Here is a 13,737-nt window from a genome sequence, read left to right as displayed (position 1 = left end):
ACCTGGTACTCCCAGGCAGTCTCCCATCCAAGTACTAACAAGGCCCAAGCTTTCTTAGCTTCCGAGATCAGACAAGAACTGGCGTTCTTCGGCTGGTATGGCCGTAAGCAATCTCTGGTTGAAAATCTTGGACTTTAAACAACATAGGCTTGAAAACATATCACAGAGTGAAAATACCTCTTAACTTAATTTAGACAAATACTAAACGATGCAAAAAAACTTTATTTTAAAAAGTTTTTCAACAGTTAAAGCTTATAGCACCTGGTATTCCCAGGCAGTCTCCCATCCAAGTACTAACCAGGCCGAAGCCTTCTTAGCTTCCGAGATCAGACGAGACCGGGCGTTCTTTGGCTGGTATGGACGTAAGCAATCTCTGCTTGAAAATCTTGGACTTTAAACAACATAGGCTTGAAAACTTATCACAGAGAGAAAATACCTCTTAACTTACTTTAGAAAAAAACTAACAAAGCCATGCAAAAAAACTTCTTTTTAAAAGTTTTTCAACAGTTAAAGCTTACAGCACCTGGTATTCCCAGGAAGTCTCTCATCCAAGTACTAACCAGGCCCAAGCCTTCTTAGCTTACGAGATCAGACAAGACCGGGCATTCTTCAACTGATATGGCCGAAAGCAATCTCTGCTTGAAAATCTTGGACTTTAAACAACATACGCTTGAAAACGTATTACAGAGAGAAAATATCTCTTAACTTACTTTAGAAAAAAACTCACAAAGCGATTCAAAAAAACTTTATTTTAAAAAGTTTTTTACCAGTTAAAGCTTACAGCACCTGGTATTCCCAGGCAGTCTCCCATGCAAGTACTAACCACGCCCAAGCCATCATAGCTTCCGAGATCAGACGAGATCTTCGGCTGGTATGGCCGTAAGCAATCTCTGCTTGAAAATCTTGGACTTTAAACAACATAGGCTTAAAAACATATCACAGAGTGAAAATGCCTCTTAACTTACTTTAGAAAAATACTAAGCAATGCAAAAAAATTACATTTTAAAACGTTTTTCAACAGTTAAAGCTTATAGCACCTGGTATTCCCAGGTAGTCTCCCATCCAAGTACTAACCAGGCCGAAGCATTCTTCGCATACGAGATCAGACGAGACCAGGCGTTCTTCGGCTGGTATGGCCGTAAGTATTCTCTGCTTGAAAATCTTGGACTTTAAACAACATAGGCTTGAAAACATATCAGACTGAAAATACCTCATAACTTACTTTAGAAAAAAACTAACAAAGCGATTAAAGCTTACAGCACCTGGTATTCCCAGGCAGTCTCCCATCCAAGTACTAACCAGGCCCAAGCCTTCTTAGCTTCCGAGATCAGACGAGACCGGGCGTTCTTCGGCTGGTATGGCCGTAAGCAATCTCTGCTTGAAAATCTTGGACTTTAAACAACATAGGCTTGAAAACATATCACAGAGGGAAAATACCTCTTAAGTTACTTTAGAAATAAAATAACAAAGCGATAAAAAAAATCTTCATTTTAAAAAGTTTTTCAACAGTTAAAGCTTACAGCACCTGGTACTCCCAGGCAGTCTCCCATCCAAGTACTAACAAGGCCCAAGCCTTCTTAGCTTCCGAGATCAGACAAGAACTGGCGTTCTTCGGCTGGTATGGCCGTAAGCAATCTCTGGTTGAAAATCTTGGACTTTAAACAACATAGGCTTGAAAACATATCACAGAGTGAAAATACCTCTTAACTTAATTTAGACAAATACTAAACGATGCAAAAAAACTTTATTTTAAAAAGTTTTTCAACAGTTAAAGCTTATAGCACCTGGTATTCCCAGGCAGTCTCCCATCCAAGTACTAACCAGGCCGAAGCCTTCTTAGCTTCCGAGATCAGACGAGACCGGGCGTTCTTTGGCTGGTATGGACGTAAGCAATCTCTGCTTGAAAATCTTGGACTTTAAACAACATAGGCTTGAAAACTTATCACAGAGAGAAAATACCTCTTAACTTACTTTAGAAAAAAACTAACAAAGCGATGCAAAAAAACTTCTTTTTAAAAGTTTTTCAACAGTTAAAGCTTACAGCACCTGGTATTCCCAGGAAGTCTCTCATCCAAGTACTAACCAGGCCCAAGCCTTCTTAGCTTACGAGATCAGACAAGACCGGGCATTCTTCAACTGATATGGCCGTAAGCAATCTCTTTTTGAAAATCTTGGACTTTAAACAACATACGCTTGAAAACGTATTACAGAGAGAAAATATCTCTTAACTTACTTTAGAAAAAAACTCACAAAGTGATTCAAAAAAACTTTATTTTAAAAAGATTTTTACCAGTTAAAGCTTACAGCACCTGGTATTCCCAGGCAGTCTCCCATGCAAGTACTAACCACGCCCAAGCCATCATAGCTTCCGAGATCAGACGAGATCTTCGGCTGGTATGGCCGTAAGCAATCTCTGCTTGAAAATCTTGGACTTTAAACAACATAGGCTTGAAAACATATCAGAGTGAAAATACCTCTAAACTTACTTTAGAAAAAAACTAACAAAGCGATGCAAAAAAATTTTTTTTTTAAAAACGTTTTTCAACAGTTAAAGCTTACAGCACCTGGTATTCCCAGGCAGTCTCCCATCCAAGTACTAACCAGGCCCAAGCCTTTTTAGCTTCTGAGATCAGACGAGACCGGGCGTTCTTCGGCTGGTATGGCCGTAAGTGTAACAGGGTATGTAATTTGCGATTCACCAAAACATGCAACCTCTGGGATTTTGTGTTTTTTTTCCTGTTATGTGCATTTTGTTTGGTTCTATATGTTTTTTTCTATATCTCCTGCCTTTTGGTTCTGGGTGTGTGTGCGAGTGCACGCGCATTATTGGGCTGACTACGCGGTTACCTGCGTGCGCATGCGTGGTCCGGTCAGATTCTTTCTTACCTATTAAGAGGTAGGTTTGCCGTGGCATGCTGTATTTGGGAAAAGCGAATAAATTGGTTTTGGGATCAAAATTCATTTTCATTATGCTATATATTTCCCATTTAGAAGTAGGTTAGAGCGGTAGTAATGGAGCGGGAGTGTTTAATAGAGTAAGACATAGTTTTATTTCGGCGCTAGCATATGCGCTAATTGTTAGCGCTTGGAACATGTGCTGCACCTCGTTCACCGAGCGCGTTTTATTTCTTTAGGGGAGCCCTGTGTGAGACGCTCTGCATCCACAGCCCATGTTTTATTTGTTACAGGTATGGAGAAGTTTGGTTTGTATTATATTAATGAGTTATATTTGTTGTACTGTAAATGTTCATACTGTTCTTATGTAATTATTTCTAGAATAATTTTGTGAGTAGTGATTTGTTTTTTTATTGGATGTTTAATTGATATTCACTTTGTATATTTTTTTTGTATGGGGAATCAATTGTGTGATTCTGGTGAGATTTTTCTTACCTATTAAGAGGGGAGCCCTGTGTGAGACGCTCTGCATCCACAGCCCATGTTTTATTTGTTACGGTAAAAACGTCAGTTGCAACCGTTTTGTGTCCTGTCTACTATACGATCACAACGCAGAGTACCTGGAAGGGACAGGTCCAGGGAAGACGGGTTACATTGGTGCCGTGACCCGGATTCATCAAGCATCGACGTCACATCGATCACCGCGGGAGGCTCATTCCATCATCATTTCAAGTCGGTCATAACAGTACTGTGGGGTATCAACTGTATTTGGACGATTATTGATATGGAGCCAACAATGAGTTCTGAGGGAGCTGGTGTTGATTATGGGGAATTTTTCTCCAATGTGGGTTTCGGGAGAGGGTGGATTTTTAGGGATGCAGTTCAGGCCCCTCAGAGGGATGGGTTTGATTCTCCCAGGTTCTGCTCCACTCGTGTCCGAGGTCCTCCTGGAGGCTTACAAATTCCACCGACAACACCCCCTGTAGAATTAAGTACCCTGATATCTGAATTAGCTAACCAGATTGGCCAGTCTATTGCAGCACAACTACAGGGTGAAAGTGGGCATAGAAAGTTCATGGGGATGCCTAAGGTAGAACCGCAACCCACTGAACTGAATTTATCTGGAGTCAAATTTGTTGTGCAATCAGATGTTAAAGAACCTCCAGTTTTCAAAGGTGACAGCAGCGATAAGTGCACTATCCGTGAGTGGGTGGAAATGGTAGAGGTGTATCTCAGGAAACGTGGCACGCCTACATCTTTGCAGTCACAAGAGATATTAAGCAGGCTAATGGGGCGGGCTAAGGATGTGGTGAAGGTCACATTGCGTCACAATCCATCGCTTGATGCCATTCAGACTCCAACATTGATCTTTGACATCCTGAAACAGCACTTTAGTGACTTAATCTACTCTTGCATGCCCATGGCAGACTTTTACAACACCAAACCCCTACCTCATGAGGGAGTGATTGAATACTGGCTAAGGTTAAATAATGCAATTGATGTTGCTGATGAATGTCTGCGGAGACAGGGACGGGCAATAGAAGATCCAGGGCGTGAAGTGTCATTGATGTTTATCAAGTTCTGTCCTGACCCTGTACTCTCGAACAGACTGGGTGTTAAGGCAGCGGAGGAATGGACAACAACTGAGGTCCAGGAACGCATTGACAGCTACCAACGTGAATTCAGGGCACTGGCCCAGACGGTTCCTCCAGTTGCACGAAAGCAGACGGTCAGTCACAACCAGACAGCTATGCTTCGTGGATCCGAGACACTCCAATCAGAGCAAGTCTGTGCTGCCAATCAGGTCACAATAGGAGCATCATCCCCAGCAGCAGTTTCTAGCCATATCTCACAGCTCTCACCTGCAGTAGTACCATTTACTCCACCACAAAAAGGTCCCGCCATGTCATTTAGCTCACCACCTGCAGGACAGCTCATTCAGCCATTAGCGCCCCTTGCTGCTAGTCAGTCACATTACAGCCAACCTACTCTAACTGGCAATTCGGGTTGTGAAATAAATGGGCTACATTCATTGATCAGTCTAATGGACCGCATGATGTCACATCAGAATGTACAAGTGGCAACCCCGGTGCAGACACCATTCCAGGGGGTAACTTCAGAACGTTACCACAAGAAGAACTGTCAAGTTTGTGGTGATAGCAGACATTCCACACTCATGCACTGTAAGAGAGAGAATCTGTGCCTCTGGTGTTTCACTCCAGGTCATTGGAAGAAAGACTGCAACAAACGACGATCAGACAAGGTGGGCCATGCTTCGGAAAACTAGTAGACCCACACTCGGGGAGGGGCAGTGTGGGGAGCGAACAAAGAACCCTCAAAATGGATGATTCAGATCTCGAACTTCTTTACGTTAACACCTGTTCTGTCAAGCCAGAAGGATACGAAGTTGTGATTCAGGGGTCAGGAAAAGTGCCAGCTTTCAGTGAATTGTTCTACACAAAGGTGACAGTGAATGACAAGGTGGAACTGAAGGGCATGTTGGACACTGGATCTATGGCTTGTACCATGAGTGAGGTAGCTGAGAGTCTCCTTAGAGAAGCTGGAGCTCTGGAAGGGGAACCCCAATCTGCAGAAAGAATCATGGTTGTTGGTTGTGGAGGAAAGCAGACTCATCCCAAATGCATTTATGATCTGACATTAACTGTTTATGGAATTAAGTGTATCGTCCCTGTTTTAGTGGTGTCAGGCCAAAATTATGAGCTCATCATTGGATCGAATGTAATCAAACGTCTCATGCATGTCATGAAAAGTAATCCAGATTATTGGAAGATTGTGTGTGCGGGGAATGAACATTCACCCCGTGACTGTGAACATTTCATAGACATGATGTCATGCACCACTAGATGGAGGGGCAATGAAGTTCCTGACAAGATTGGCACAGTAAAGCTGCCCCGTGCCGTCACACTACTCCCTCAGAGGGAATACTTAGTGTGGGGCAAGTTACCCAACAATGTACCGGTGTCCCCAGGTAGCACAATCATGATAGAGCCTAGTGCTTCCCGTTCCAGACCAAGAGACATTCTGGTTGGTCGGACCATTGTACCTATGTGGGGGGATCGGTGGGTGCCGATGAAGATAACCAATCTTTCAACAAAGGTAGTCACTTTAAAGAGGAATTCCAAGGTGGCTGATGTTTCCCCTTGTGTTGCAGTGGAGGACTTTGACATCAAACAAAACGTCTGTGAAACGGGGGGAACGGGGCAAGAACATGTGCCACTTACCACCAAGGAAGACTATAAAGAGAGGTTGACAAATCTTGGACTGGGAGACCTCGACATCAATTCAAGTCAAATCAGCAGTCAGTCAATGGAGAAACTTATGGAGCTTATTGAAGAATATGAGGACATCTTCTCCAGGCAACCGCTTGATTGTGGTAGAGCAAACGCTGTTGAACATCGCATCTGTCTGACTGATGAGCGTCCATTCCGCATGCCATACAGAAGGGTGCCTCCTGCTCACTATCAGCAGCTCCGCCTAGTGCTCACAGATATGGAGGAGAGAGGAATAATTCGTAAATCCACCAGCGAATATGCTTCTCCCCTCGTTCTGGTTTGGAAGAAGGATGGTGGCCTAAGGATCTGTACAGACTTTAGGTGGCTGAATGCGCGAACTTTGAAGGATGCTCATCCACTCCCTCACCAGGCAGACTGTCTCGCAGCATTAGGGGGTAATGCCTTCTTTAGCACAATGGACTTAACCTCTGGGTTTTACAACATCCCCATGTGCGAGGAGGATAAAAAGTACACCGCATTCACAACGCCTGTCGGGTTGTATGAATACAACAGGATGCCACAAGGACTCTGTAACAGCCCAGCCTCGTTCATGCGCATGATGTTGAACATTTTTGGGGATCTCAATTTCTCTAGTCTACTTTGTTATTTGGATGACCTTCTCGTTTTTGCTCCCACTGAAGAAGGAGCGCTGAGCAGACTCCGAGTGGTCTTTCAAAGACTGAGAGAGAACAACCTGAAACTAAGTCCAAAAAAATGTCATCTGCTACAGAGGTCAGTAAAATTTCTCGGCCATGTCATCGATCAGACAGGAGTGGCAGTGGATCCAGCCAAGGTGGATGTAATATCTAATTTACCAAGGGAGGCTATAATGGAGGATGATGGCTGCACACCTTCTGTGAAGAGGCTGAAGTCTTTTTTGGGCATGGTCTTTTTCTACCAGAGTTTCATTCCAGGATGCTCAGCCATTGCAAAACCATTGTTTGCATTAACAGCAGGCCTGAGGAAATCAGCACGAATGGGGAAGACTGGAAGAGGTCCTGGCATGTTTAAGAAGTTGACAGCAGCAGATTGGAGCCCAGCGTGTGAGGAAGCCTTCAACCGACTCAAGAGAGAGCTTCTTCATTGCGCAGTACTGGCTCATCCTGATTTTTCAAGGCCCTTCATCCTTTCTGTTGATGCATCATTAGATGGATTAGGGGCTGTTTTATCACAGTTGCCTGTTGGGGAGAGTAAGGCACGTCCCATTGCCTTCGCCAGCAAAGCCCTCAGCAAATCTCAGCAGAAATATCCTGCCTATCGTCTCGAATTTATGGCTCTGAAATGGAGTATCACAGAGAAATTCAGTCATTGGTTGAAGGGGCATGATTTTACTGTATGGACCGATAACAACCCGCTTACCCATATACTGACTAAACCTAAGCTAGATGCTTATGAGCAGAGGTGGGTTTCAAAACTGTCATCATATACCTTTGATTTGAAATACATACCAGGCCCTAAGAACATAGTGGCAGATGCTCTCAGCCGTGATCCTTTCTCACTTTCCATCAGTACCCGCATTATTCGGGAGCCCTATGACAGTCTTGTCCATGAAGCTGAAGGTGCTGTGACTAAAGAGGTACAAGATACTTTCAGATATGGCATCCAACAGCAAATTCAGGCGATTCAGCAGTCAGATCTTGCTGTGGGGTCGGGGAGCTCTTACAGTACATCCGAGGTTCAAGCAGCTTTGGCCAATCACTGTGACTGGGAGAGTAATGCAGTGAATAGAGCCACTCACTTGATCCAACACGTTCAACAGATTCAGCAAGCTGGTAAGGATGTCTTGCCGTCACTGACCTTGCGGGATCTGGAGGATCATCAACTTCAAGATCCAGCTATCTCCACCATCCTTCCATTTATAATTCGGATGAGATGCCCCACGAGACGAGAGAGATATGGTATGGACGCGAGGACGCTGACCATGTTGAAACACTGGGATAAGCTTAGAGTGCGAGATGGTATCTTGTACCGGGAGACGCGAGACCCTGTAAGCAAAGCCAGGAGGTCCCAGTTAGTTCTGCCCAAGAGTCTGCAGAGTAAAGCGCTGGAAGGCGTTCATGATTTAGCAGGACATCAAGGTCAAGCTAGAACTCTGCACCTGGCAAGACATAGGTTTTTCTGGCTCAACATGGAGAGGGATGTGAAGGAATATGTGCGTTGCTGTAAGAGGTGTGTGCTTGCTAAAACACCAGAGCCAGCCGCACGAGCTCCGTTAGAGAGCATAAAGACCTCCGCCCCTATGGAACTCTTATGCATTGACTTTTGGTCAGCGGAAGACAAGAACAAAAATTCTGTAGATGTGCTCGTTGCAACTGACCACTTCACAAAGATGGCATTTGCCTTTCAGTGTAGGAACCAGACTGCCAAGCAGGTGGCCAGAAAGCTGTGGGATGGCATATTTTGTGTATACGGATTCCCTGAGCGCATTCATTCTGACCAGGGACCAAGTTTCGAGAGTGAACTGGTGTCTGAGCTGCTTCAGCTGTCTGGTGTTGCCAAGTCCCATACTACGCCTTATCACCCCATGGGCAACGGGGGTACTGAGAGATTTAATCGCACACTCGGGAATATGTTGCGAACTCTTCCTCTGAGAGCCAAACAGGAGTGGCCACAACAACTTCAGACACTGACCTTTGCTTACAATGCCACAGTTCATGAGACTACAGGATTTGCGCCATTTTACCTGATGTTCGGCCGTGTCCCGAGGCTCCCAGTGGACATTGTATTTAAGACTATTGTGCAAGATCCTGTTGTGGGAGATTTCAGCAGTTATTCCAGGACCCTTCTGACATATCTGTCTGAGGCTGCCAGAATCGCTCAGCAACACACAATCAAGGAACAGGAACGCCAGGCTCGTCAGTACAATAAGAAGGTCAAAGGAACCTCTCTTCAAGTTGGAGATCGAGTTCTACTGGCCAACAAAGGAGAGAGGGGCAAGAAGAAACTGGCTGACAAGTGGGAACCTGTAGTGTACACGGTTGTCAAGAAAAAACCCAAGACACACATCTATAAGATCAGGAATGCCACAGGGGCAATGCAAGGTTGTGCACAGAAACCTTCTTTTGGACATAACTTTCCTCCCAGTGAGCAACACACTGCAAAGTCAATCACAGGAAGATTCATTCAGTGAATATGATCTCAGAGAGGCTGAGGAATTAAGTGAGTTTAGTAGTTTGGACAAGGAATCTTCTCAAGCACGGACATTGTCATGGGTGCTGTCTGACACCAACTCTGAAGATGGTGAAGACTGTGCAGCAGAAGTGCCTGTTTCACAAGCCATGGCTGGACAGGATGTTGTGCCGGCTGCTAGTCCATTCAACACTCATTCCAACTATGAAGAGACGGAGCCTGTTACGGATCCTTCTCCAGATAGTCTTTCGGTTGACGCCAATAATAAACAGACAAACATAGTTCCAAATAGTGACCCTGATCCATTACAGACCTCTGGCCATCACCACATGGGACCACCTAGATCAGACCAAGTTATGGTCCGGGACAGAGTAGTTACAAGAGCAGGGAGGATGGTTAAAAAAGTCAACAGGCTTATAGAAGTAATGGTTCAAAAACCTGTTGGGTGGGGACTTTTACCATTAAACAATTCCTAATTTGTGACCTAGAGAGGTTTTTCGGTTGTTTTGTGTGATGGTGGAATATAACCGGTTTGCACTTTATCAGTCTGTATTTAGGGAGACCAGATGTTATGGAGGTGTAGACTGCACCTTTAAGTTCTTGAAGGGTGGGAGGCCTGATCAACCGTCCCTATTCTTCAAATCCGCCTAATGGATAGTTTTCTAATTGAACAAAGAAGTGATTTTTTTTGGATGACCTGGTCTAGAGGGAATGTATAAACATATCAGACTGTTTGAATGGTTTAGTGGGTTATGAGAGTGTACATGGTTTTGGTGAATTTCTAGGCGGGGTGATTGTAACAGGGTATGTAATTTGCGATTCACCAAAACATGCAACCTCTGGGATTTTGTGTTTTTTTTCCTGTTATGTGCATTTTGTTTGGTTCTATATGTTTTTTTCTATATCTCCTGCCTTTTGGTTCTGGGTGTGTGTGCGAGCGCACGCGCATTATTGGGCTGACTACGTGGTTACCTGCGTGCGCATGCGTGGTCCGGTCAGATTCTTTCTTACCTATTAAGAGGTAGGTTTGTCGTGGCACGCTGTATTTGGGAAAAGCGAATAAATTGGTTTTGGGATCAAAATTCATTTTCATTATGCTATATATTTCCCATTTAGAAGTAGGTTAGAGCGGTAGTAATGGAGCGGGAGTGTTTAATAGAGTCAGACATAGTTTTATTTCGGCGCTAGCATATGCGCTAATTGTTAGCGCTTGGAACATGTGCTGCACCTCGTTCACCGAGCGTGTTTTATTTCTTTAGGGGAGCCCTGTGTGAGACGCTCTGCATCCACAGCCCATGTTTTATTTGTTACAGGTATGGAGAAGTTTGGTTTGTATTATATTAATGAGTTATATTTGTTGTACTGTAAATGTTCATACTGTTCTTATGTAATTATTTCTAGAATAATTTTGTGAGTAGTGATTTGTTTTTTTATTGGATGTTTAATTGATATTCACTTTGTATATTTTTTTTGTATGGGGAATCAATTGTGTGATTCTGGTGAGATTCTTTCTTACCTATTAAGAGGGGAGCCCTGTGTGAGACGCTCTGCATCCACAGCCCATGTTTTATTTGTTACAGTAAAAACGTCAGTTGCAACCGTTTTGTGTCCTGTCTACTATACGATCACAACGCAGAGTACCTGGAAGGGACAGGTCCAGGGAAGACGGGTTACATAAGCAATCTCTGCTTGAAAATCTTGGACTTTAAACAACATAGGCTTAAAAACATATCACAGAGTGAAAATGCCTCTTAACTTACTTTAGAAAAATACTAAGCAATGCAAAAAAACTACATTTTAAAACGTTTTTCAACAGTTAAAGCTTATAGCACCTGGTATTCCCAGGTAGTCTCCCATCCAAGTACTAACCAGGCCGAAGCATTCTTCGCATACGAGATCAGACGAGACCGGGCGTTCTTCGGCTGGTATGGCCGTAAGTAATCTCTGCTTGAAAATCTTGGACTTTAAACAACATAGGCTTGAAAACATATCAGACTGAAAATATCTCATAACTTACTTTAGAAAAAAACTAACAAAGCGATTAAAGCTTACAGCACCTGGTACTCCCAGGCAGTCTCCCATCCAAGTACTAACAAGGCCCAAGCCTTCTTAGCTTCCGAGATCAGACAAGAACTGGCGTTCTTCGGCTGGTATGGCCGTAAGCAATCTCTGGTTGAAAATCTTGGACTTTAAACAACATAGGCTTGAAAACATATCACAGAGTGAAAATACCTCTTAACTTAATTTAGACAAATACTAAACGATGCAAAAAACCTTTATTTTAAAAAGTTTTTCAACAGTTAAAGCTTATAGCACCTGGTATTCCCAGGCAGTCTCCCATCCAAGTACTAACCAGGCCGAAGCCTTCTTAGCTTCCGAGATCAGACAAGACCGGGCATTCTTTGGCTGGTATGGCCGTAAGCAATCTCTTCTTGAAAATCTTGGACTTTAAACAACATACGCTTGAAAACTTATTACAGAGAGAAAATATCTCTTAACTTACTTTAGAAAAAAACTAACAAAGCGATTCAAAAAACCTTTATTTTAAAAAGTTTTTTACCAGTTAAAGCTTACAGCACCTGGTATTCCCAGGCAGTCTCCCATGCAAGTACTAACCACGCCCAAGCCATCATAGCTTCCGAGATCAGACGAGACCGGCGATCTTCGGCTGGTATGGCCGTAAGCAATCTCTGCTTGAAAATCTTGGACTTTAAACAACATAGGCTTGAAAACATATCAGAGTGAAAATACCTCTTAACTTACTTTAGAAAAAAACTAACAAAGCGATGCAAAAAAACTTTATTTTTAAAAACGTTTTTCAACAGTTAAAGCTTACAGCACCTGGTATTCCCAGGCAGTCTCCCATCCAAGTACTAACCAGGCCCAAGCCTTCTTAGCTTCTGAGATCAGACAAGACCGGGCGTTCTTCGGCTGGTATGGCCGTAAGCAATCTCTGCTTGAAAATCTTGGACTTTAAACAACATAGGCTTAAAAACATATCACAGAGTGAAAATGCCTCTTAACTTACTTTAAAAAAAAACTAACAAAGCTATGCAAAAAAACTTCATTTTAAAAAGTTTTTCAACAGTTAAATACAGCACCTGGTATTCCCAGGAGGTCTCCCATCCAAGTACTAACCAGGCCCAAGCTTTCTTAGCTTCCGAGATCAGACGAGACCAGGCGTTCTTGGGCTGGTATGGCCATAAGCAATCTCTGCTTGAAAATCTTGGACTTTAAACAACCTAGGATTGAAAACATATCACAGAGTGAAAATACCTCTTAACTTACTTTAGATAAAAACTAACAAAGCGATGCAAAAAAAATTCATTTCAAAACGTTTTTCAACAGTTAAAGCTTACAGCACCTGGAATTCCCAGGAGGTCTCCCATCCAAGTACTAAACAGGCCCAAGCCTTCTTAGCTTCCGAGATCAGACGAGACCGGGCGTTCTTGGGCTGGTATGGCCGTAAGCAATCTCTGCTTGAAAATCTTAGACTTTAAACAACCTCGGCTTGAAAACATATCACAGAGTGAAAATATCTCTTAACTTACTTTAGATAAATACTAACAAAGCGATTTGAACAGTTAAAGCTTACAGCACCTGGTATTCCCAGGAGTTCTCCCATCCAAGTACTAACCAGGCCCAAGCCTTCTTAGCTTCCGAGATCAGACGAGACCGGGCGTTCTTGGGCTGGTATGGCCATAAGCAATCTCTGGTTAGTTTTTCAACAGTTAAAGCTTAGAGCACCTGGTATTCCCAGGAGGTCTCCCATCCAAGTACTAACCAGGCCCAAGCCTTGTTAGCTTCCGAGATCAGACGAGACCGGGCGTTCTTGGGCTGGTATGGCCGTAAGCAATCTCTGCTTGAAAATCTTGGACTTTAAACAACCTAGGATTGAAAACATATCACAGAGTGAAAATACCTCTTAACTTACTTTAGATAAAAACTAACAAAGCGATGCAAAAAAAATTCATTTCAAAACGTTTTTCAACAGTTAAAGCTTACAGCACCTGGAATTCCCAGGAGGTCTCCCATCCAAGTACTAAACAGGCCCAAGCCTTCTTAGCTTCCGAGATCAGACGAGACCGGGCGTTCTTGGGCTGGTATGGCCGTAAGCAATCTCTGCTTGAAAATCTTAGACTTTAAACAACCTCGGCTTGAAAACATATCACAGAGTGAAAATATCTCTTAACTTACTTTAGATAAATACTAACAAAGCGATGCAAAAAACTTCATTTTAAAAAGTTTTTCAACAGTTAAAGCTTACAGCACCTGGTATTCCCAGGAGGTCTCCCATCCAAGTACTAACCAGGCCCAATTCTTCTTAGCTTCCGAGATCAGACGAGACCGGGCGTTCTTGGGCTGGTATGGCCGTAAGCAATCTCTGCTTGAAAATCTTGGACTTTAAACAACCTAGGCT

At 43.4% G+C, this 13,737-nt stretch overlaps 6 non-coding genes and 14 pseudogenes across 6 annotated transcripts; all 20 read right to left on the bottom strand.

The window, feature by feature from the left end:
• LOC114775866 (uncharacterized) overlaps window positions 1–109 on the bottom strand; it is a 119-nt pseudogene extending 10 nt beyond the window's left edge.
• Window positions 110–249: 140 nt separating this feature from the next.
• LOC114775849 (uncharacterized) lies at window positions 250–368 on the bottom strand (annotated as a pseudogene).
• A 143-nt stretch (window positions 369–511) lies between these two features.
• On the bottom strand, window positions 512–630 carry LOC114775869 (uncharacterized; annotated as a pseudogene).
• Window positions 631–1,025: 395 nt separating this feature from the next.
• On the bottom strand, window positions 1,026–1,144 carry LOC114775873 (uncharacterized; annotated as a pseudogene).
• Window positions 1,145–1,250: 106 nt separating this feature from the next.
• LOC114775782 (5S ribosomal RNA) lies at window positions 1,251–1,369 on the bottom strand. Its single transcript, XR_003745267.1, has one exon. It is a non-coding gene; the product is annotated as a 5S ribosomal RNA (ribosomal RNA).
• Window positions 1,370–1,513: 144 nt separating this feature from the next.
• On the bottom strand, window positions 1,514–1,632 carry LOC114775857 (uncharacterized; annotated as a pseudogene).
• Window positions 1,633–1,772: 140 nt separating this feature from the next.
• Window positions 1,773–1,891, bottom strand: LOC114775848 (uncharacterized; annotated as a pseudogene).
• Window positions 1,892–2,034: 143 nt separating this feature from the next.
• On the bottom strand, window positions 2,035–2,153 carry LOC114775868 (uncharacterized; annotated as a pseudogene).
• A 399-nt stretch (window positions 2,154–2,552) lies between these two features.
• LOC114775832 (uncharacterized) lies at window positions 2,553–2,671 on the bottom strand (annotated as a pseudogene).
• An 8,466-nt stretch (window positions 2,672–11,137) lies between these two features.
• On the bottom strand, window positions 11,138–11,256 carry LOC114775872 (uncharacterized; annotated as a pseudogene).
• A 106-nt stretch (window positions 11,257–11,362) lies between these two features.
• LOC114775856 (uncharacterized) lies at window positions 11,363–11,481 on the bottom strand (annotated as a pseudogene).
• Window positions 11,482–11,621: 140 nt separating this feature from the next.
• LOC114775851 (uncharacterized) lies at window positions 11,622–11,740 on the bottom strand (annotated as a pseudogene).
• Window positions 11,741–11,884: 144 nt separating this feature from the next.
• LOC114775863 (uncharacterized) lies at window positions 11,885–12,002 on the bottom strand (annotated as a pseudogene).
• A 144-nt stretch (window positions 12,003–12,146) lies between these two features.
• On the bottom strand, window positions 12,147–12,265 carry LOC114775829 (uncharacterized; annotated as a pseudogene).
• Window positions 12,266–12,406: 141 nt separating this feature from the next.
• Window positions 12,407–12,525, bottom strand: LOC114775840 (uncharacterized; annotated as a pseudogene).
• Window positions 12,526–12,669: 144 nt separating this feature from the next.
• Window positions 12,670–12,788, bottom strand: LOC114775773 (5S ribosomal RNA). The gene has a single exon (XR_003745259.1). It is a non-coding gene; the product is annotated as a 5S ribosomal RNA (ribosomal RNA).
• Window positions 12,789–12,905: 117 nt separating this feature from the next.
• On the bottom strand, window positions 12,906–13,024 carry LOC114775797 (5S ribosomal RNA). The gene has a single exon (XR_003745281.1). It is a non-coding gene; the product is annotated as a 5S ribosomal RNA (ribosomal RNA).
• Window positions 13,025–13,052: 28 nt separating this feature from the next.
• On the bottom strand, window positions 13,053–13,171 carry LOC114775810 (5S ribosomal RNA). The gene has a single exon (XR_003745294.1). It is a non-coding gene; the product is annotated as a 5S ribosomal RNA (ribosomal RNA).
• A 144-nt stretch (window positions 13,172–13,315) lies between these two features.
• LOC114775772 (5S ribosomal RNA) lies at window positions 13,316–13,434 on the bottom strand. Its single transcript, XR_003745258.1, has one exon. It is a non-coding gene; the product is annotated as a 5S ribosomal RNA (ribosomal RNA).
• A 143-nt stretch (window positions 13,435–13,577) lies between these two features.
• Window positions 13,578–13,696, bottom strand: LOC114775812 (5S ribosomal RNA). Its single transcript, XR_003745296.1, has one exon. It is a non-coding gene; the product is annotated as a 5S ribosomal RNA (ribosomal RNA).
• Between the last annotated feature and the right edge of the window lie 41 nt (window positions 13,697–13,737).

Source organism: Denticeps clupeoides, unplaced genomic scaffold, assembly GCF_900700375.1.
Source record: "Denticeps clupeoides unplaced genomic scaffold, fDenClu1.1, whole genome shotgun sequence".
Classification (NCBI taxonomy): domain Eukaryota; kingdom Metazoa; phylum Chordata; class Actinopteri; order Clupeiformes; family Denticipitidae; genus Denticeps; species Denticeps clupeoides.
Note: the sequence above shows the minus strand (reverse complement) of the source record. Positions and strands in the feature narration are given on the sequence as shown.